Source organism: Glycine soja, chromosome 8, assembly GCF_004193775.1.
Source record: "Glycine soja cultivar W05 chromosome 8, ASM419377v2, whole genome shotgun sequence".
In the NCBI taxonomy this organism is placed as follows: domain Eukaryota; kingdom Viridiplantae; phylum Streptophyta; class Magnoliopsida; order Fabales; family Fabaceae; genus Glycine; species Glycine soja.
This window is the reverse complement of record NC_041009.1, coordinates 39,376,678-39,397,424: the sequence shown is the minus strand read 5'-3', so window position 1 is coordinate 39,397,424 and position 20,747 is coordinate 39,376,678. Positions and strand designations below refer to the sequence as shown.

Below are 20,747 nucleotides of genomic sequence, written 5' to 3'. Positions count from 1 at the left end.
AATCTGTTGATCGACTAATTTTCTTGACAACTCATGAGTCTAATTTTTGTAGAGGGGTTCAATTTGTTCTTTCTGGAACTAATCCATTGTGGAGGGATTCCACGAGTAACTACCTCATGGAATGAACTAGGTTCCTAATCATCGATGTTCTTTGCCATGTTGAGTGCAAAAGCAACAAACTTCTTATACTTTTGATTGATTTGGTTTGTCATATTGGCTTATCTCTAGTTACAATATAATTAAGCATTGTTAATATAGCATCTTTACATGTCTCCTCCTCTAGTTTATGCTTAAAAGCTTTTATTTCACGCTTTACCTTTTTTTAGTACAATGAACTTTGAGTTTATTATTATGATATCTTCGTGTTACGAAATTCCAACTTTAACTATCCTAAAGTCATTTTATCACTTTCTTTTTTGTTTGCTTCTCCTCGAGAGATTTCCATTTCTTAAACTTGAGGAATATATCACTCTTGTGTAGTAAGTTGAAAGAGGAAAAAGGTTTTTTTTTTTCGCACATGAATTGAACCTATGACTTTCAAGATATTAGTAAGAAGTTCTGACCAGTTAAACTAATAGACCAATAATGTTATAAAATAACCAGTTAAGCTAATAGACCAATTATATTATAAAATAATTAATGTAGTTATATATAACACTAAAATTTCTAATGTATATTTAATGCATATGTAAATTTACATAATAAATTTTGAAACAATTAATTTTTATCTAATAATTAATTTGTTTACATATATAAATTTTTATGAAACTTATGATTTTTATTTAAAATTTATATATGTAAAAAAATACATTAGTAGATTTATGTTAATAATGTATTTTTTTTACATATATAAGTTTTTATTTACAATTTATATATGTAAACAAATTAATTATTAGATAAAAATTAATTGTCACAAAATTTATTGTGTAAATTTACATGTGCATTAAATATATATTAGAAATTTTAGTGTTATATATAACGATATTAATTATTTTATAACATAATTGGTTTATTAACTTAGTTGGTAAAACATATTTTTGAAAAAAAATATTTAAAAATTCTATGGGCTACTTACGGATTGACAATCCGTAAGCCTAATACAGATTGATAACCCGTAAGTCTCATACGAATTATTAATCTGTAAGTCTCATATGGATTGAAGGATAAAACTAGAATTTCACATGTTATGTTGGGTGTATCAGAATTTGTATGGTGCACAAAGAAAAACCCAAAAAAAGAAAAATAGATAGATTGGACTTGCGTGGATTGAATATTGTTTGTTAGGGTGCATCTAACTTTGGGAATTGCTAGGGGCACCCAGCAACATTGCTGGTGCACCCAACAATTTTTTAAAAACCCAAAAATGCCCCTATACTTTTTCCTTATATAAAAACTGTTTTTTTTTTCATTCTTCCTTTTTGCTTTCTCTCTCCTGCGTTTCCTCCACTCCGGTGCGCGTTTTCTCCATTCTGGTGCGTTTTCTCCGTTCTGGTACTTGTGCTGTGCGATTTTTGTCGGTGCTTGTGCTCTTCTTTGGTGTGATATTTGTCAAGTAAGGTACATAGCTGGTTTGTGTGGTTGATTGTTTATTTTTGGTAGTAGAATGGTGTAAGTTTGGACGCAAAAAATTTTCTTTCGGGGAAGACATTACAACTGCGGAAGAAAAAAACTTGTTCCGAGGAGTCTCGCGGAAGACGTCTTCCGTGAGTCTCCACGGAAGAAGCAGTCTTCCGCAGTTGTAATATCAACTGCAGAAGACTGCTTCTTCCGTGGAGTAATTTGTTTTATTTTATGATTTTTTTGTTTTAAGATTATTTTGAATGTTATTTTGGTTAATTCTATTTGTAATTTATGTGAAACATAAAAATATATTTGTTGGTTGAATTGTTGATTTTTTTTGCCTAGGTTGAGGTATTTTTTGGTTAAATGAGCTTTGTAGGTTAATTTTGGAATTATGTAATTAAAAGTTGAATTTGGTTATGTATATGTAGATTAAATATTTGTGTGAGGTTGTCAAATGTTGAATTAGTTTGATATTGATAGTTTGTAAATTTTGTTGGGTTGCTGTATTGTTCAAATTATTTAGTTGAATGTTGAATCAGGTGATAGTTATACTTTGAATTAAGATGAACGAAGATCAATGGGCATATTACAGTGCGATGTCCGAAGAAGTTGATATGGATTTTCAAAATGAAGAAGAAGATTGTGGTGTGAATGAAACACATGTTGATTGTTCAGATGTTTTTAATACTTCTCAGGTAATCATGTCGATCAGTTTTAATTGTTTGGTCTAATGTATTATTTGTGTAAAAATTAATATGTCGTGGTTGTGTCCTAGGTCTTTGAAACCCGAGAAGATGTTTTGAAGTGGGCTCGAACGGTTGCCCATGAAAATGGTTTTGTTGCAGTAATTATGAGGTCTGATACATATATTGGCAGTAGAGGAAGAACTTCATTTGTCTTAATTGGGTGTGAAAGGAGCGGTAAGTACAAGGGTAGGAAGAAAGAATTTGTTAGAAAAGATACAGGTACTAGAAAATGTGGTTGTCCATTTAAGATTCATGGAAAACCAGTGCATGGAGGTGAAGGTTGGGCAGTGAAGCTGATATGTGGGATTCACAACCATGAATTGACGAAGACCTTAGTTGGACATCCATATGCTGGGAGATTGACAGATGATGAGAAGAATATCATTGCTGATATGACGAAGTCGAATGTGAAACCAAGAAACATCCTGCTAACGTTGAAGGAGCACAACAACAGCAGTTGCACCACAATCAAACAAATCTACAATGCAAGAAGTGCATACCGTTCTTCAATCAGAGGAGATGACAGTGAAATGCAACACCTAATGAGGCTCCTTGAACGTGACCAATACATTCATTGGCATAGATTGAAGGATGAAGATGTGGTGCGTGATTTGTTTTGGTGTCACCCAGATGCAGTTAAGTTATGTAACGCATGTCATCTTGTTTTTTTGATAGACAGTACCTACAAAACAAATAGGTACAGGCTCCCATTGCTTGACATTGTGGGGGTGACACCAACCGGGATGACTTTCTCTGCTGGGTTTGCATATCTGGAGGGTGAGTGCGTGAACAATCTTGTATGGGCATTGGAACAGTTTCGAGGTCTTTTTTTAAGAAATGATCGCCTTCATGTTGTTATTGTCACAGACAGAGACCTAGCCCTGATGAATGTTGTGAAAGTTGTGTTTCCGGAGTGTAAGAATTTGTTGTGCAGGTTTCACATAGACAAGAATGTGAAGGCAAAGTGTAAATCGCTTGTTGGTCAGAAGAATGCTTGGGACTATGTAATGGATAGCTGGGGTAACCTGGTAGATTGTCCTTCAGAACAGGAGTTCCCTGAGCACCTTCAAAGGTTTCAAGTAGCCTGTTCCCCGTGGCCAATGTTCATTGACTACGTATGTGAGACATGGATTATCCCACACAAGGAGAAATTTATCTTGGCCTGGACGAATAAGGTGATGCACCTAGGCAACACAACAACAAATAGGTATTTAAATGTTTTATTATATTAGTCAAGTTTCTTTTAATGATTGTTTGGAACATTATTGTTATTAATTTGTCTTCTCTGTTGTGTGTTTTAAATGTAGGGTTGAATCTGCTCATTGGTCTTTGAAGAGGATATTACAGAATAGCGTTGGAGAACTCTGTAGTGTTTGGGATGCAATGAACAACATGATGACGCTGCAGCATACTGAAATTAGAGCATCATTCGAAACAAGCATGCATGTTGTTGGTCATGTTTTTAAGAAAACCTTATACAAGAGGCTTCTAGGAATGGTGTCAAGGTACGCTTTAAATGAAATTTCGGTTGAGTTTGAGCGCGTACGTTATTTGAAAGACAATGTGTCTTCTTGTGGGTGTGTCTTGAGAACCATGCTAGGTCTTCCTTGTGCATGCGAGCTATAAAGGTATGAGGGTGGCAGCATCCCACTGGATGCAGTCCATATGTACTGGAGGAGACTTAATTTTTCAGACTAGGGGCTATGTGAGGCCGAAGTGAGCATCAAGGAAGAGATGGATAGAATATATAAAAGATTCGATGAACTTGATGTTTGTGGGAAAGTTACTTTCAAGAGTAAACTCCGAGAATTCGCGTTTCCCGATGAGACCTCTATGTGTCCTCCTCCAACACAGGTTAAGACGAAAGGTGCCCCGAAAAAGGTAATGAAAAGAAGCGAAAGATCGACAAAGCGTGATCCATCTTATTGGGAGTATGTTGATGCTTATCATTTGGTTCAAAACAGCAACACCTCAGTCAGAGCCAGTGCATCATCTTTTGCACCACCGAAGCCAGCAAGGATGATCCCCATGTTGGATCAATTTTTGCCATTTATGCATGGTTTCATTGAGGATGTTGTTGATGTGAAAGCGGATGATAATTGTGGATATCAGTCAGTTTCTGCTTTGTTAGGTATGGGAGAAGAGTGTTGGGCCATGATGCGTAATGAATTGATTAAAGAACTTGGCAAATGGTCGCAAGACTACATAAAGATCTTTGGTGGCACGGAGAGATATGAACAGCTGAGGTTGTCCCTACACGTGGATGGGTTATCCAAGGTATGTGTTTTATGCTTTTTAAAAATATAAGTAATGTTTACATGACTGACACGTGTATTTGTTATTTGATTTAGGTTAGTATGGACAAATGGATGGATATAACGGATATGGAATATGTAATTGCATCAAGATATAATGTAATCCTTGTATCATTGTCACGACAACAGAGCTTCACATTTTTTCCTCTCAGAAGTTGACCTCCGGCCAATTCTGTTGCGCACCGCATAATATGCGTCGGCCATGTGTATGGCAGTCATTTTGTTCAGGTCCATTGAAAATTCGTTTACTCAAATAATTTCAATTATTGAATGTGTTGGTTTGTTTGTTTAACTTATTATTGTAATTTCACTTACAACAGGTTTTTCTGAAAGATCGTTGTCCCTTACCGCCTATGACATTGTTGTGGTCAAGCAATGCGTATCCGGAGGCAAAACAATGGCCAACTGCATATGTAGGTAGAATGCAACAATACTTAAGCCTAATGACAATTAATACAACGCATGTAGACCTAAGCGGACACTGAACTTGTAATATTTATGCATGTATATGTACATTGGATTTATGTTCATGTAATTAATCAATTGTTCCGTGAACAAGTGTTACTGTGTCAAATTGTTATATTTGTGTTGAACTGAATGGTAGTTATATGTTTCTAATAAGCCGAAAACCAACTTTTTTATTTTTGGTGCCTCCGTTTGAGGTGCGATTTGATAGAACGAGGTGCTGCTTTTATTTTTTTTAGGTTCCTTGACGTGCAAACATGCCAAATAGCGGCCCTGGACAGTCTCAAGCGGCTCCCACATAATTTTAAAAAAAGCCCGATCAGGGGTACTTAGGCATGTTTCTAAAAGGCACAAAACCAATTTTTTTTATTCTTTAGTGTACGTATATATATGGTTAAAATATATAATTTCAGAATAGTTATAAATGTTAACATTTAAATTACAAATTATTTTATCTTCTTTATTTTATATATTCAAATGCCATTATAAATGTGACTCATGTGTGTGGTTTATATTTAAATTTCAAACCATATATTTATAGAGAGACAAACAAAAATCATAAATGATGTAAGTAAATGTGTTTTATGACATACATAAACAAATACAAAAATTAATAATTTAAGTACAATAAAAATATAAATCCTAATCTATGCGGCGTCTCTGGCGCGACCTAAGACTTCCATCTGCGGTGTCACCTCTAGCTCTCCTCAGACAACGAGCCATGATGTCATGTAAGTCAATGCCCTCAGTGACCATCCTGAGGTTGATGACCCGCTCCAAATCCTCAGCAATCGCTCCTAAATCCTGAGCCATCCCCTGACATCCTTCGCAGTGAACCTGTCACAGTCAAAATAACAAAGTCAGTATCACATTTTAAAAAAATTTAAATTATGAAAAACTACAGAAGTTATGCTTACCACTGAATGCGTAGGGAGATCGGTCGCGACTGAAACCTCGGGGATGGGTGGCTCGGCGAACTCCTCATGATGAGGGGGAGGCGGATGTCTCGGCGCAGCAGTCTCCTTGGTCTGTGTGACGAATGGGTGCAATATCCGAAAAAACCACTCCATGTAGTCTGCCGCCACCTGTCCAGGAACTACACAGAGCTCCCCTGAAGGCACCAAATGGTCTGGAAAATTCAGCCACCGGTCATCTATATCGTCACCCGTCAAAGAATCACAAACCGGCGGCGGAGGGACCGTCTGAAGGTAGCCAAACTATCGAAGAACCCGCTCAGGTCGAACGTACACCACAATCTGACCCCATCTGAGCTAGTCGGTGTACGACGATATCAAGTCAAAGGCCCTGACTCGCCGGTGCTCACCATAGGGCATCCAGCACACGTCAGTCACACTCAGGGCATCCAAACGTCTCCGATACGGGGCTCCCTTGATCCCCGTCATATGAGCCTTACCCGTAAGCCACCTGCAGGCCCGTGGGCTCCCCTCATCATAAGCATCATGAACGATGGATGTATGCACTGTAGGAAAGTGCTCGTATATCCAGCACTACAAAGACATAGTCAAATCCAATACAAAAAACGAGATTCAATGTTACTTCAATTTAAATTATCAGTGATAATACGTACCTGGAGAAGTGTAATATAACCGCCCAGCTGCCGTGTAGAGGCCTGCGACGCGTCATTCAAATGGTTGTACATGTGGACTAATGCAGCTGCCCCCCAGGCGAATCCCCCTGCGTGGGCTAGGTCCCTAAAAGCCTCCAGGTGCACGACATGTATATGGGTTGAACTCTTGTTGGCGAAAAGAGTACAACCCACCAAGTGGAGCAGATACGTGCGGGCTACTACAACCCATCGTCTGGTCCTGCACTGGCTCTGATACAAGTCTCGAAGCCACCCCAACCGGACATGAGGCTCACCTGCCTGTCGGGTCTCAAATGTAGCCTCCTCATGACTGACCTCTAGAAGCTCCGTCAGTAGACCAATGACGTCTGAAGTAACAAGCGGCTCGAACGTATGCAGGGCGCTAGTGATGGGAAGGTGTAGGAGTGACACCACATCATCCAACATGATCGTCAACTCGCCTACTGGCAGGTGGAACGTGCTAGTCTCGCGATGCCACCTCTCGACGAAGGCGGATATCAGTCCAAGATCAGTGGTGATAACAGAACACCTGATCAGTGGACTCAATCCGGTGCCAGCAATCAACCCTTCAATCTCAGGCGCTAGTCTCCCAATTTTATCTACTTTTCTACCGTGGGAGACCAACTTCAGATCGGGTCGTTCCTAAATTAAATAACAATTTACAATAACGTGTATATAAAAAACAATCCAACTACAAATAATTTTTATGTAATTAGTCAACATTAAAAACTACGTACTCATCCACTCTAGATGTTGTGTTCGACATGCTCAGCAAAATCGGTCAAAATCGATGGGTCGCGTGGTCCACCGGGGAAACCCTCATCTGCAGCAGGTGACCCCAAACTCCCATCAGTAGCCACTCCCTCTGTCTGAACAGCATCGGCGGCGCCTGTCATCTCTGGGATGGCATCAGACACATGAGGAACATCCTCATGCAACTGAGGCACATCCTCAGGTCTCTTTGTCACGTCCTCACGCACACGAACTTGTTGCCTACGTGCTGAAGCAGTAGGTCTACGACGCAGAGGAACATCAGCCTCATGCGTATCCTCACTAATGCCTCTACCTCTACCAGCTCCTAACGCACGACCTAAACCTCATGTTCTAACCATGATCTGAAATCATGAAGAACATTTATTTTTTCCGATCAAATTAAATATTCAAATAATTGGTAACTAAGCTTTGTCATTACAAATTTGTTCAAACACATGTTTTGTATGTTTCTTACTAATTTGGTCAAATTAAGTTTTCAATGTTTCTTGACAGGTTGCAGGCTATTAGATTAGATTACACAAATTTCTTTTCAATATCAAAATAAATTTAGAAACAGAGTAACACATGAACTTTGTTTTCTTGTCTCATATTTTTTCTTAATTACAAGTGTAACAGTAGTCTAATAGTTGCATATTAGTATCCTAACTTACCTTTTTTTTCTTCTTAACCCTCTCATTCATCAGGGAAAAAGAATCCTAACTAATCCACATAATTTATGCAGTGTATACAGTCATTTATACATCCTAACCAAATGACAGCAAATAACAATTCAATTTAGACATCCTAACCAAATGAAAGCAAAATACAATAGGTGATGTATCAAAATTAGGGAGTTTGTGTAAGTTAAATACCATATACACTTTGTAATAGCAAATAAATGAAAAATAATAATTACTAATATCATTAAATTGGTGGTTCAGACAAAATTTAAAAAAAAATAACCAAAAAACACCAAAACATGCTCCGCGGAAGACGTTTCGAATGTTCTTCCGCGAGAAGGATAGCTTGCCTGCGGAAGAAGGTTCCACAGGTTCTTCCGCGAACAAGAAATGTTGCCTGCAGAAGAAGGTTTCGCAGGTTCTTCCGCGGGAGACATAGTTCTTCCGCTGGAGCCCGCGGAAGAACCTCCGAAACCATCTTCCGCTGGATCCAGCGGAAGAACCTTCGGAACCTTCTTCCGCCAGAACGCGCGGAAGAACCTTCTCCCCTTTCTTCCGCAGGTTCCCGCGAAAGAACTCCTTCTTCCGCTTCAATATCCAACTACCCCTCCCACATGCGCGAAAGAAGGTTCTTCTCGCGGAAGAACCTTCGTCTTCAACCTTAGCCACCACACATCACTCATGTCGTCTATCCTACGGCCATTAACGCTTCCAAATGAAGACACGAGGTTAGAACACTAACCTGGATGGCGGAAGAAACGAACAAAGCTAGTCAATGGAGGATGCCAATACCTGTGGAGGAGAAGGGAACCAAATTTCAAAGCGCGGAAGAAGAAGCTTGCCACTGTATACACAGAAGACGAAGGAAGAAGACGAACCTTTTTGGAAGGAAGGAGAAGAACGAAACCAAGGAAGAAGAAGCTTGCAGGGAGGTTGCTGGGTGCACGGGAGAAGAAGGAAACCGCGGAAGAAAACATTTTTTAAAACGGAAGAAGAAGAAAATGTTTTTTTAAAATATATTAACTTTTATTTTTTAAATGAAGGGTATTTTAAGAAGTTCATTCAATTGTTGGGTGCACCAGCAATTTTGCTGGGTGCACCTAGCAACAACCTCTAACTTTCTATACTTTACATAGCCACTGTGTATTTGTTTATTCAGTTTTGGCATGTTTCGTAATTCCACAGCTTAGTTAGGCCACATCTTATGAGCTAACTGAGTTTTTTAAAATAAAATTTCTTTTGGGCTTTCAAAAAATAAGTAAAATAATATATAATTAATAAATATAATAATATGTGTTATCATTGATTATATATTAATCTTTTTAATAATATATGTCGGTATTAATTATAATCTAACTCAAAAACACATACTAATAGATTTGAAAAGAATGATATCTTTATGCCTTTCCATCAATTGTTATTACTTATACTAATTATGTTTGCATATTATTATATGTCTCATTTATCTATCTATATATCTAATTATTAACATTATATATATATATATATATATATATATATATATATATATTATAATTGTTATAAAACATCGTCGATGACTTTTAATTATTATTATATTAGATGAGTTTGTTTCTTTTTTTTTTTGGATAAATAGTTACTTTTGTTTTTGAATGTGTAATTCGCTGATAAATGCATCCTTAAAAGATGAAAATACAAAATTTAGTCCCCGAAAATGTAAAAAGTGCGACAAATATATCTGGTTGTTAACTTCTGTCCATCACCGTTAATAAAATAGTCTACGTGGCACAAATGGATAAATTTGTCGCTGAAATAATTGTCAACGTGGTAATCTCTAATTGTCAACATAGGAACATATTTATCATATATTATTTTTTTTAACTTTTCATCCTCTCACTCTGCTGATAAATGTGTCCCTGAAAGATAAAAATACAAAAATTAACCCCCAAAAGCATAAAAATTGCAACAAATATATCTCCGGATGTTAACTTTCATCCGTCACCGTTAATAAAATAGTCAAGATTTGAAAAAGCGAAATATGTGGTATATTTATTTTCTATTTATAGTAGATTGTGACTAATTATTATGATTTGAAAAAATTTATAATGATTGATACCCTACTACAATCTTTATTTTGGTAAATTAATACAAAATTTATTTTGGATAATTTCTATTGTGATAGATAAATCATGGTTGATAATCAATATTATCATTATTATTATACTTGTTTTAAATTATGTTTGTCAATATGTTTTTTAAGTGATTATTGTAATGTTATGTTTGTAACAATAAAAAAATTGTGAAAATTTATCCTAAAATTATATTTTACAATGAAATGAAATTTCGGATTTAACAAATTAATCCAATAGAAATATACTGATATTTAGATCCAATAAAAAATTACTAATATTTTTGTCCAATAATGGTAACTTGTTGATATTTTGGTCCATTGAAACGTACTGACATTTAGGTCCAAAATAAGTTACTAACATTTTCCTCCAATAAAAAAATATTGACATTTTCGTCTAAAAAAATTGACTGACATTTACGTCCAAAAATTATATCTTAGTGATATTTTCATTCAATCTAGTCAGTATGACCACGTTGACAATCATTTCAGTGACACATTCGTCCCTTTGTGTCATGCAGGCTATTTTATTAACTGTGATGGACGGAAAAAAGTGACTATTTACCCTTTTCTTTTGAGATTATTATTGTGAGTCTTGCTTAGTTATTGTGCTTGAGACCACAAAGACTTCTAAAACTTGAAAAAAAATCAATACAAGTTAATACATGTATTTGTTCTTGTATCATTTATCAACAATTATAAAAATTATTATTTATTAAATATTTTTTTGGTAATATTTTTTATTAAATATTTATTGTTAGAAGTTAGATATTTAAACAATTAAAGTGTAAAAACAATTCTAGCTCCCTTTTAAAGATTCCTGAATCCATCCCTGCACACCACCGTATCATATATCAAACCGAAGCTTAGTTGGATTGATCTTGAGTTTAGATCTCATCACTTTGCATCTACTATATTAGAATGCAAGCTAAACAAATCTTAAACCATCCATCATGAATGATTTAAATAAAGTAAACCATCAAATATTTATATTTATTTACTATTAATAGCAATGCTTATTCAAATCATACATGCATATTCCAAGCGGGAGCTAGCATTATTCACATTAGACTCACAATGAAAACAACACATTTTATTATATATAAAAAAAACCCCCCCAACACATTTCACCCATAACACCACTAAAACAAGCCACTCCAGGCACAATGACACAAAAACCAGAGACTACACTTAACCGATGGAAACAACCGTTAGCAATCAGTACTCCAGAGTCCAGCTGTCACTTTAATCCACACTTCATTTAAGCGATCAGTGGTATTATTATGAAATGAAGCGTTGTACTTAGCAATGGTATAGAAGCTCGTGTCTTGTATTGTTGCCGAGTGCTTGTTTAGGGTTGTTACAAGAGCTTCAATTTCTTTGTTGATGTTATCATCCTTAGCATACCCACTAAACTTCCTAATTGCAATGCACTAAGCTTTCCACTTCTCTATGCGCAGGTTCAGCTCAGGATTGGGTTGCGGAGGCTTCCCTTCAAAGTGAGTTGTTATGAGCATTCTTACGATGTAGCCATCCCCGGGTGGTGTTGATGGGACACTTGTTAGGACTGGAGCAGTGAATGCGATTTTTGAAGAGTTTGAATTGTCACCGTGAATGTATTGATACAACTTGGTGTAAGAAACAAAAGGGTTGTATAAAAAATTAAACCATGTGAAGATTACTACATGCAACCTTAGAATATGTATTTGGACCTAGTGACTCAATCCTACTTATATACATTATTTTAATATCATCATTAATTGATGTAGGTTTCCAACAAAGGTATTAAGAAAATTAGGTAATACGTGGTAGAAAAGTTAGACACACAGACGACACAATACTACAAATTAATATATTTACCATTTCATATACAAGTATTAAGGAGGAAAAGTGAAGAATATCCTGAAGAAATTATCCCTTAATTAGGTTTAAATTAAGACATGCACGTGTTTTTATATATACTGCATTTCTAAACAAGGTAGAGATAAAGTGTACGTAGGTTCACTACCATTGTATTGTTAAATTTGAATGTTTTATCAGGGAAATGTTTAGTGGATGCTGACACTGTTTAATACTTAAAAGAGGGATAGAAAGAAAAGAGAGAGATAGAGCATTTTTTTTCTCGTCTACTCATGACATATGCCTTCATTTGTAAGTTCAGGGTCTATTTTGTAATTTTTTTTAAAAAATTTCATATTTTTGTTTCTATTTTCGTTTTAGTTTCATTAGAGAAGCCACCTTACTCTTCCTGTTCATACCCCGAAATTTATAAAAAAATCTTGTTATAACTCATATATATTGTCACAAGAACAAATAAAAAAATTGTAAGAAGCAGACTAGATTACGCAATGGTGTTTGAGAAATGAGAAGTAACTGATATTGTATCTTTATGCCATTTGTCCACTAATCTCAATTTCTCATCAAGTGATCAAACGAAATGAAAAATAAAACAAAACCTGGAAAATCCAATCATATAGGATTGCTCGAAGGAGGCTCCTGAAACACGGGCCAAGATCCACGAGGATTCATTGTAGAGTCTGAGCTGAAAATCTGATTCAGACAGTATCACTGTGTACTTTGGTAATTCAATAGCGAGCACTATGTTGGCACAACACCAACACAATATTGCCATGGACAAATAGTAAAGAAAGAGCATGAGTGTAATTGTTTCCATCTATGCTTGTCTCCTCTTTCTAAACTTTGAGTCCATGTTATATTGGCAGAACCAACCATCACTACACAGACATAATAAGTGGGGTACGTGGGATTTCGTCATTAACCACTACCTACTTTATTCTCTTATTTGGATCTCTAGAATGATTCCCGATCCCATCCGAATTGGTTTGTTGGTAGAATTACCAAAATATCATTAACTTACAAAGTTTTCTCCATTTCTCCTTTACTTTTGTCCAATCTGAGCATATTTGCATGTGAAATTGTCGAAATTTCCCTGAATCTGAGAAATTTTTTCCACTATTCTGGTGTCATATGAGCTATTTTTTTTTCCTCTCACTACTACAAAAAGCAGTTTTAACATCGACTTCTTAACATCGGTTTTGTACAAAATCGATAATAAGTTAAACATGGTGGCATATTTGTAAATAAAGTATCATTCTTAACATCGGTTTTCCAAAAAACCGATGTTAATGCATACACGTTAACATCGGTTTTTTAAAAATCGATGTTAACTAATGATGTTAACATCGGTTTTTGAAAAACCGATGTTAACGTATGATATGTTAACATCGATTTTCTAAAAAACCGATGTTAATGCATACACGTTAACATCGGTTTTTGAAAAACCGATGTTAACGTATGATATGTTAACATCGGTTTTCCAAAAAACCGATGTTAATATAAACTTTTTTTTAATTATTTATATATTTTAAAAAAATCATATATTGCGTTATTAATTATATTTTAATTAAAAAATATAATAATTAATAAAAAATTATAAATTCAAAAGGTAAACATTTAAAAATTAAACTAAATTTTTAAAATGAATTTTGTAATTTTAATTTTATTATTATTTAATCAACAAAATTTGACCAGACTTCGTCATATTTTTTGTCATATGACTAAGCAAAGTTTTTTCTTCACTGCTTAAATGACCAACATACAAATGGAGGTGAAATTTAATATTTTGGTTATTACCAAATGCATTGTGTTAAGAGTAAATAGTGGATGCTACTAAAAAAAAGAGTATATAGTGTATGTTAATAATTTAATTTTTTACGCTAATATTTAATAATAAATTATTATGTACAATTTTTTCTCATGTTAGTTATCCTAAAAATTGTAGTAATAATAAATTTTAACTAATGAATTATATAAAAAAGTTATATGGTTTCTTTATAGAAATTAAAATCTTGCGTAACTTTTTTTTGTCAAAGATCGGTCTACCGCAAATGACCAAATGTAGTGTGTGACTACTACCCAAGTAAGTATAGGGTCGGATTGATTAATTTTTTTTATTCGTAAAAATTAAACATAAAAATATATAATAACTATTCAACCAAGAAAAGACAAAAAAAAAATAATTGTTTAGTCAGATCTCTTTGACCGATAAAATAATTTATTTCAATGGACATATTTTAGAATAAATATAAAATCATTGTTATTTATAAAAAAATCTAAAAATTAATTTAAGATATGATTCTTGCATAATACTAAATACATGCCGTTAAAAAGATATATATTTTAAAAAATGTGATTATATCCCATGAAAATTCATCAACATTATAATGATTAGCTCAAAAAGATCCAAATTTTTAAAATTATATTGAGCTTTATAGAGTCAAAAACTTTAATTATGATGATTATTTAAAATAGAAAAAATTTACAATTTATTATATAAAAAATAATTGTTAATAATTAAAATGCACTATGCATTGCATTTAAGGATTTTTTTAAAAATAATCTTATATTTTTAAGAACAGAGGAGGAAGTATATCATAAAGAATAGAAAAATTATTGATAAATACCTAATATGCTAACAATACCTAGTGAGAGAGAAAGAAAAGTAAAAAAAAAATGTATAAATGTTATAGGTAATGAGATTTGAGATATGAAGAGATAAACAAGAGATATTGATTAGATATATAAACAAAACATAAGTATCCATGTATTCCTGATTTTTTTTTAATTTTTATTTGAAAACTTTGATTATAGAAAAATAAATCAAATATTAAGTTGTATATCGATAAATTATTGGTCCAAATAGTAGTGGGTTAAAGTAAGATTTTGGATTTGGATCTCGTAGATGAAAAAAAACATTGTTAAGTAGTTTAAGACCATCACGTCATCCATGATTCCGACCAATAATCATAATAAGTGAATAATAATTATTGTATTATTCATTGATCTAAGGGATTTTAATTAATTTAAAATATTAAATTATCTATATGTCACATGATTATTGATTAGGATCATAGATAATATGATAGTCCGAATCACTTAATAATTTCTTGATTAAGAGGGAAGAACATATGAAATCATTTTATTTGAAAAATCAGGTAATCAAGTTCATATGTAGGATCTTTAAGCATTTTATCTTCAACCATTTTATTTGATTAATCTAGAATATTTCATCTAATTGATTGAGATGATAAAAATTATTTTGGTTATCATCAAACATGTTTCTAAAGCCACTATGAAGCATTGTAACATCATCGAAAAAAATATATTTTAATCCATATATTCACTACAAAGAATCATTCATCAAAAAATAAAAAAAAAATATGACACAACAATATTCCAATAGAAAAATACAAAGAAACAACACAATAGAATTTGATAGACGACAAAATTATCATAAATTGGTGTTCGACTTTCACTTAAGAGTTATAACTGTCATGTACAACTTACCGTACCCTCGATTAGGAAATTTTTTGAAATGTATCCCTATTGGGTAATTTTGAAAAAAAAAATTGCCTACTCTTATTACAAAAAAGCCGGCAAGTTTACCTCTTACATTTTTTATTTCTCTCAAGTTGAGATATGACTTTGGCTCTGAATTAATAAACTCTTTTATCTATCTTTCTATTTAGTAGTATACTACATTACATAATACAATCTGTTTTGCACTTGCACGCATATACTACCGATCTTAATTAATAAATAATATAAAATCCAATGCTACGATATTAAAAAAAATCAAAACTATGGTCAGCTTATTTCTTTTCCTAATCTTATATTCATTAAGTTGAAATTCACATTACTGTAAAGTTAGTTAACATTACTGTTAACAACGATAAGTTTGGCTTCTTTTTTTTTTTATCAAGAAAGGACAATTATTTTCCGAAATTTCAAAATGGAGTTACATTTCGAAAAATTATGAAGTCAAGGGTAAGTCGTAGATACCATTTACGACTTTAGAGTTTTTTTATTTTTGGTTTTTTTTAAAAGTCGTGAAAATTTCTTTGACTTTATTATGAAATCTGATTTTTTTAGAAGTCGTTGGTAGATGGGCATGTGACTTTTTAGTTTTCCTTTTTTTTAATATGTTTGAAATAGAGGTCGTAGAATATGTAGGAATTTCTTTCTTTTTTGAAATAAGTATTATTAAAATAAAAATTTATTTAATTTATTTAATATGATTATTTTAATATTAAGGATAAAATATTTATTTACTAATAAAAGGTAAGAAAAATGCGAAAAAGAAAGAAATAAATCATGGATAAACTCACGAATTCAAATTGGAATTAAACAAAAAAAATGAGGTTGCAAGGGGTTTCATGACTTTGGTGAGGACAATTTTTTTTAAGAAAAGGAAAATTAAGAACATTCTAATTTAATTTTTACAACATAGATTTTTTTACTGTGCAAATGTGGTTTACCAATTGTTTAGATTAATAAAGAGAAAAAAATTAAAAGGAATGAAAGAAAACAAATAAAAATTAAAGATAAATATAGTCGAAAAAAGTGTTGTTTGGGCAAATAGAAAAAAAGAAAAATAAATGGAAATATTAATAATACTTGTTTGAATGAATGTAAAAGAAAGCAAAAATAAATAAATAATTATATTAAATTATTTTATATTAATTAAAAAAATACGCAAATATATTTCTAAAACAATTTTTAAAAAATTTACTTTATAAAAAATCATTTAGTTTTTTACGCATTACCTCTCATGCCTCAGTCACTAATATTAAATTATGAGTAGAGACGTAGAGTAACAAAAATATTAAATTATGCCTCATTTCGTAATTCCTTACTACTAATTAGTATTTTTTTTATCATATTAGTAAATTAATTTGGAAAACAATATCTCTTTTTTTCAACAGAAAAAACCTGCAACACGTCTACACTCGGAAAGCTTGAGGCATGGACTACAGCCAAAACGACGAAAAAGAAAAAAGAGTCAATTTTAAAAGATTTAAATAAAATTAAAAAAAAGGGAATGATACATAGTTTTAGGAATTAAATGGATTATTTCAAGTTTTGAGATGATGCTCCTTCCTCTCACTCGCTCACTCTCCCTCGCCGCCGCTCACTCACTCTCCCTCGCCGCCACTGAGACACGCAGAGTAACTGCCATCCTCACTGTGCCGCCCTTGCCATCACGAAGAGTAGCTGCCATCCTCACTGTGCCGTTTCAGGTGAGATTTTTATGCCTCCATCACGATTTCACCCTTTATTTTTAGGGAATTTGATTTTGAAATCACAATAGGAGCTTAACTTCACTACACCCGTAGGGACTGCGCCTCTTTAGTTAGAAAAAGAAGTCAAGAGGCAAAACCTAGCACAAAAAGCATATTTGAGTGTGGAATGTCGTGTGAACGTTATTCTAGGGTGTGTGCTTTGAAAGAAAACGAGAGAGACAGCGAAAAAGATTCTCCTATTGAACTGGACACAAACATCACAATGATGGTCCTTTTCTGCATCTCTCACATGATCGTCCTCTAGCTTCTTCCTCTTTGTCTTCTTATTGGGCGAACCCTGTGTTTCAGTTTCATTTTCCTTGTTGGATTGTTGTGGAGTTTGGTCAGATCGAAGCTTTCTTCGTTTCTCTCTCTTGAAGAATCTGGGTGTGGGCGTGGGCGTGGCAGAGTCCAGAAGAGTTTTGAGAGAGTTATTATTATTAATAGAAAATGAAGGGGGTTCAGCGGCGGTGTTGGAGTTGCTTTGGACTAATTCAGCTCTCAGCTTAAGCTTTAGTTTCTTGTTTGATAGAACCATTCTGCTCTCTCAAACTCTCAACAGACACAGTCACAAAACCCAAGAAAGTGTTTTGGGGAAGACGCAAACAAACGACGCTGTACATTCGGAGGGTATAACTAACAAGGTATTTCTTCTTTTGGGCTTTGAAAAGCCCATGAGACATGTCCTTCGACCATCTATATTTTACTGAATAACGTTGTTAGTTTACAGTTAGTTGTTGCACACAAATATAGTCATGCCCAATTTCGAAACTATTATATGATCAATGAATTGAATTTTACTTGTTAGTAAAGTCTCACAAGTTAGTTGGTGCACACATATATAGCTGGTTTACAGTTAGTAAAGTCTCACAAGTTAGTTGGTGCACACATATTATATGATCAATGAATTGAATTTTACTTGTTAGTTTACAGTTAGTTGTTGCACACATATATAGCTGGTGACATGTTCAAAAGATCGTAACTCAAAGTTATTCCATGCTGTTCTTGGTGGTCTTGGACAATTTGGAATCATCACAAGGGCTAGAATTGCTCTCGAACCAGCTCCTCACAGAGTATGTGTATGTCTCCTAGGTACTTTATCTTTGTCTCTTTTTCTTACGCACACATATATAGAATTAGTCACTTGGAACTTACTATTTTTTATTATGTAAATATTATTAGAAATTATGGTAGTGATTTTTATTATGACTTTATTTTCCTAAAATCTTTTAGAGACACCACGTAGTTGCAATGGTAGTGATTTTTATTAGTGGTCCAGTATCGAACGTAGAGGGGCCAGGCGTACGTTGGCCATGCCCCCCTTCCCCCCTTCCAGCAGCATGGAAAGTTATTCCTTTTAACTCTTACAGGATGATGCTATACCCTATTTGACTATGACTACATGCATATGCATATGCCCTGACAATGCTTGCTGAAATCGGCTATGTATCGTACATGCTGGTGGTTTCCTTTGTGGTTGTACCCAATGCTTTTTTCGCCTCGTGCCTACTTGTCTTAACTGGTTTTTCTCTCTTTCTCAACCTTATTTCTATTTCCCGAGATTTTTTGCCTTCAGTTCAAGCTTTATTTATTTGATGTGATCACAATCCAGAACTAATGTTAATATTGATATGCATGTACGTATGAGGGACATGATTTTTGTAGTTGTGATGGGAAATGGAGTATTTTTTGTGTGTGTACATGGAGGAATTTAATTTGTAGGGTTATTGTATATATAAGTTATAAGTACTTATATGTGTGTGTGTGTCTATATATATATATATATCACAAAATGGAAGACAACAAATTATTTAATATTTTCTTTTATATTATCGCTTTCTAGTTTCTTCTTTCATTTATCGCTTTCTAGTTTCTTCTTTCATTTATTTAATATTTTCTTTTACCTTTTTTATATTATTTGTGTGCGTGCAGTGCAAGTGTAGATTAGACACATGGATCAAACAAAAATAACTAATAGACAACTTAGTTATTTGACATCTAGTGAGAAAAAAAAAGACAGAAATACTACATAAGTATAGCATTATTTGTGATAATAAAAAAGATAAATAAAATAAATGCATTCCTATTAAGCTGATCTGACAAAAAAATCGCGGGCCTCACAGCCCTTATGCGCGTAAAGTGAGTCTTGGACTTTGCCTTTTTTCTGTTTTTGTTACAAGGCAAGGTCTTGATTTTTATTGGACCACTTGTTGCATTACTTTATGACTTTTATTATAATACACTGAAAGTATTTTTTTTTTACATTGCTATTGAATTATTTTGTTAGGATGATTGTTAGTTTTAGTAATAATTATGTAAAAAACTATTTAAAGTGATTTTTAATTAGTAAACAATTTAAATTTTTTTATATTTTTAATGTATGAAAATTAAAGTTGTATTATATATAAAAATCGATATTATATATAATTTATATTTAACTATTTTTTTCTTATTTTTATATCGTAACCGTATTTAATATCTTAAAATGATCATAAAATCAATGTAAGTTAACAAGATTTAACTGTTTCAGAATAAATAAATGTATAAAATATTAAATTAGCATTAATATAAATTATGAGGTATTTTATTATATTTTGTTTGTACTTACATTGATCATAAAATCAATATAAGTTAACAAGATTTAACTACGTTTTATCAACAGGCAGTCGTGTCTCCAGCAAAACCTCCAGAAAGCCCGGATGAAGAGGTCGATGATCCCTTGTACCTGATGACATTGACCATCACACAACTGTTTTTGAAGCCGCTCCAGGTTATGTGGGATGCTACCATATTCGGGGTGTTTAATCAAAACTTCTCGTTGTATATAAAACACGAAGATCTCTCTGAAATTGCACATGGTGGTAAATGTCTTAGCATATTTGTTATACAGTTGTGGATTCTGTAAGTCATTTTAGATTACTATTAATTACCAAAGTAATTGTTTTAAATTCATACATAATTAACTTTGACTTAACAACACAGCCATCTGACTGAGACAAGTGTGCGAGCGGGGAATTCTGATGTGTATGGATTCCTCGAGCCACAATCCATTCAGAGATCTGGACAATCACAATTTGAATCCGAAAGTTGTATCAAGAGTTGGATACAGAGTTCAAAATGAGATGTTTACCTTGGAGCCTACCTGAATGGGTAAGTCAAACATAATAATTGAATTTAAATAATCTATACTACTACAATAACCCATATTCGTCTCTACTGCAGCCGACACTGGCAAATGGTCGTCATTCTGCCTAAGGAAAACCTAGTTGTCTGGTTTTGTTTTTTACATAACAGGCCAGACAACTACCTTAAGGGAATAATTAACAGGTCAGTATTGTTTTCAATACATTTTCATTGGCATAACTCAACA

General features: G+C 33.4%; 1 long non-coding RNA gene and 1 pseudogene across 1 annotated transcript; one reads left to right on the top strand and one right to left on the bottom strand.

Annotated features, from left to right (window-relative positions):
• Positions 1 to 11,355: 11,355 nt before the first annotated feature.
• Positions 11,356 to 12,909, bottom strand: LOC114423284 (annotated as a pseudogene).
• Positions 12,910 to 17,170: 4,261 nt separating this feature from the next.
• On the top strand, positions 17,171 to 20,366 carry LOC114421186. Its single transcript, XR_003668503.1, has 4 exons — positions 17,171 to 17,335; positions 17,687 to 18,021; positions 18,311 to 18,469; positions 20,040 to 20,366. It is a non-coding gene; the product is annotated as an uncharacterized LOC114421186 (long non-coding RNA).
• Positions 20,367 to 20,747: the final 381 nt, after the last annotated feature.